Source organism: Bombina bombina, chromosome 5 (assembly GCF_027579735.1).
Source record: "Bombina bombina isolate aBomBom1 chromosome 5, aBomBom1.pri, whole genome shotgun sequence".
Taxonomy (NCBI): domain Eukaryota; kingdom Metazoa; phylum Chordata; class Amphibia; order Anura; family Bombinatoridae; genus Bombina; species Bombina bombina.
Window position 1 is genome coordinate 257283778 of NC_069503.1, and position 4656 is coordinate 257288433.

Below are 4656 nucleotides of genomic sequence, written 5' to 3' on the forward strand. Positions count from 1 at the left end.
CAGCAAGTATGTTTATTCTAAAAGATGGCACATGGATACAGGCCTAAACTACTTATGCATTGGAAAATGGCGCATTGTCTAAAGGTTCGCTATTTTCTTTTAATAGAACCTTCTAGAAATAAAAATGTTTGATTCACATTTAAAAGCTACAAACTCCAGAATATCACAATATATTAATAATGATATCAGAATTAAAAAAATTATGCATTAATATTTGTTCTTATGCCATTAAATATATATGATTAAAATGCATTTGAAATTGTAGTTTTTATACCATCAAATGTACATACCATTATTTAAAAGAAGTGCAATATATAGCTCTCAGTACAACTGTCTATATTGTATATTCAGTTAATATACAATTTTAAGTCAAACTTTTGTCTTTATTTGTTCATTTTAGTAGAGGCAGTTATATGGAATCTAATATTTATTTTAAAATCATAACAGGTTGAAATTTAAGCTCATACATTTTTTTTGTTATCAATAGTAAAGTAAATAAACAAAACTTTAAAAAACATAAATAAATAATTTTACAAATCCAGAGATATGGGGGGGGGGGAGGGCTCATTGCTAAATGCTACTGCAGCAATTAATGCTAATATTCAACAGGAACTTAGTGTAACCCCCCTTCCTCTGAACTTGGGTGACAGGAGGAAGCAGTTATTTATCAGTTGTTTTCAAGCAGACTCATCCACCCTGTTATATATCTATCTAATCTATACATATATGAAAACGGATTTTCTCCCTCATTTTAACTGGAAAAAAAAAACACAAAAAAACCATCAGAGAAACCAGCACTGCAGTCACCTAACAACCACATAACTACATTTTAGGGAAACTGATGAAAAGATTGCATGTTAGCATTTTTCATGTTCAATAAACAAAGGGAATCACAGTCAGAGCTCTTGACTGCTACAACTGAAGCTGAGTACGGAATGTAATCACAGGACATTTAGATTTACAGTTATAACTTGAAAATTGAATGAAATAAATACATTATAAGGATTTTTTTTTTATTAAATTCAGAACTATTATACACAATTTTCATTTATACTGTTACTCTCTACTTCACTTGTTTATCTATGTAAGTTTTTCTAAGAACATCTTTTGGTTTAAACATATATTTTTTAAGGAAAGGAAAAAGCACCTGTTTTCTTGTTTTGTTTTTGTTTTCCATAAACTATTTTTTTTTTTAGTGAAAGGCCTAGAAGATTAACAATACTAATGTTGTGTTGCGTTTCTTTGTCCTTTATAAATAATACAATAATATAGGCAAAGACAAATGTGTACACACATATTTACATGTGTGTGTATGTATATATATGCACACATGTATGTAAATAAATAAGCAAGACAACTGCACACACACATATCTATGTGCAAGCATATAATGTGTGTGTGTAGATAAATAAGAAATACAACTACACACAGACACACATATATATGCATGTGTAAGCATATAATGTGTGTGTGTAGATAAATAAGAAATACAACTACACACAGACACACATATATATGCATGTGTAAGCATATAATGTGTGTGTGTAGATAAATAAGAAATACAACTACACACAGACACACATACATTTGCATGTGTAAGCATATAATGTGTGTGTGTAGATAAATAAGAAATACAACTACACACAGACACACATATATATGCATGTGTAAGCATATAATGTGTGTGTGTAGATAAATAAGCAAGACAACTACACACACACACACACACACACACACATTTTCATGTGTAAGCATATAATGTGTGTGTGTAGATAAATAAGCAAGACAACTACACACACACACACACACATATTTTCATGTGTAAGCATATAATGTGTGTGTGTAGATAAATAAGCAAGACAACTACACACACACACACACACACACATATTTTCATGTGTAAGCATATAATGTGTGTGTGTAGATAAATAAGCAAGACAACTACACACACACACATATTTGCATGTGCAAGCATATAAACTGTGTGTGTAAATGAATAAGCAAGACAACTACACACACACACATATTTGCATGTGCAAGCATAAACGGTGTGTGTAGATAAATAAGCAAGACAACTACACACACACATATTTTCATGTGCAAGCATATAATGTGTGTGTGTAGATAAATAAGTAAGACAACTACACACACACACACACATATTTGCATGTGTGAACATATAATGTGTGTGTATGTAGATAAATAAGCAAGACAACTACACACACACACACATTTTCATGTGCAAGCATATAATGTGTGTGTGTAGATAAATAAATAAGCAAGACAACTACACACACACACATATTTGCATGAGTGAGCATATAATGTGTGTGTGTGTAGATAAATAAGCAAGACAACTACACACACACACACACACACACACACATTTTCATGTGCAAGCATATAATGTGTTTGTGTAGATAAATAAGCAAGACAACTACACACACACACACATTTTCATGTGCAAGCATATAATGTGTGTGTGTAGATAAATAAGCAAGACAACTACACACACACACACACATATTTGCATGTGTGAGCATATAATGTGTGTGTGTAGATAAATAAGCAAAACAACTACACACACACATATTTTCATGTGCAAGCATATAATGTGTGTGTGTAGATATATAAGCAAGACAACTACACACACACCCACACATATTTGCATGTGTGAGCATATAATGTGTGTGTAAATGAATAAGCAAGACAACTACACACACACACACACATATATATATATATATATATTTGCATGTGCAATCATATAATGTGTGTGTGTAGATAAATAAGCAAAACATCTACACACACACATCTTTGCATGTGCAAGCATATAATGAGCATGTGTAGATAATTAAGCTAGACAACTGTACACACACACACACATTTGCATATGCAAGCATATATTTGTAGATAAATAAGCAAGACAACTGTACACACACATACAAACAACATATTTGCATGTGCAAGCATATAATGTGTGTGTGTGTAAATAAATACATAAGCAGGAGTGTGTGTAACTGAATATGCAAGACAACTGCACACACACACACACATATTTGCATGTGCAAGCATATAATGTGTGTGTATAAATAAATAAACAAGACAAATGTACACACACACATATTTGCATGTGCAAGCATATAATGTGTGTGTGTAAATAAATACATAAGCAGGAGTGTGTGTAAATGAATAAGCAAGACAGCTGTACACACACATATTTGTATGTGCAAGCATATAATGTGTGTGTATAAATAAATAAGACAACTGTACACACACAAAAGTCTGGAGTATACAGTTGAAATGTTGTAATCAAATTCTGTAATACGATTATTGTTGTAGTAAGTAATAGAATACCCATGTTTGTTTGTGGTTTCAGCTATTTGAAGTTGTAATTTTGCCTTAAAATAGATTTCAATTTTTGAGTCGGTCTCTTTAAATATTACTGACTTGATATATTTATGGTCCTTCAAACATGTATAGCATTTATAGGCTGTCTTCCCCTTGAAATACACCTATCAATATTTATATATTAGCCATAGGTTTATAGCATAGAAGCAGTTGTAATATTTTTCTTTTTGCAATTAAAAATCTTTGGGACACAGGTATAGGGGACTATTCACAAAGGCCCCACTTTGGATTGACTGGATACTGACTTCTTTAAAGTCAGGCAAAATAACGTATAATTATATCTCTAAGTTGGCTATTTTGCTAAGTTATCTATTACAACCAGGTTACGCTGCCCTATTTGAAGTACAATACTCGAAATTCAGTAAAGTCAAAATAATAATACATCAGAATTTGCTCCATTAATAGAATTATACAAAAACATGCATACTTTAAAGGGATAATAAACTCAATTTTTTTCTTTAATGATTCAGATAGAGCACGCAATTTTAAGCAACTTTCTAATTTACTCGTATTATCAATTTTTCTGTGTTCTCTTGCTATTTTTATTTAAAAAGCAGGAATGTAAAGTTCAGGAGCCGGCCTGTTTTTGGTTCAGACCTGGGTTACACTTGCTTATTGGTGGCTAAATATAGTCACTAATAAGCAAGCACTATTTAAGCGTTTTAAGCCTTATAATTTCTTTTATTGGTCATTGGTATTTCACAATTAGGCTAGCAATGGGTATACAGACGAGAAGAGGAAAACAATTGAAATAAAATCAATTTTTTTTTTACATTATCCATTAAAGGCAGAATGCCCTGCCTGTGAGTAACTGTAAACCACCTGTACATGACATGGCCAACAGTATAGGTGGACTCATGAGCTTATATTCTGAAGTATATAGGAGAGCTGCAGGTAACCATAGGTCAACTGTCCAGTGGACTTTTTTTAACACACACTGAAAAAAAGTTGGAATTTAATTAAACTAAACTGCTTAATTTTGGTTTAAAGTCAACCTATTCTTGGAAAGCTGACTTGCTAAAAAAGAAAAGTGAGTTTGACCGACTTGGAAGTCAACTTCACAAAATTGTATTTGATTGGCAGACTTTTTTAACTTTGCACTGACCTATAACACTGACTTCACACATTACAAAGTTTGTTAAAATATTTTTTAAACAACTTTTTCCTTTATTGTTAAAGAAACACTAAAGTCAACATTAAACATTTATGAAATATTTATTAAAGGGCCACTAAACCCAAAATCTT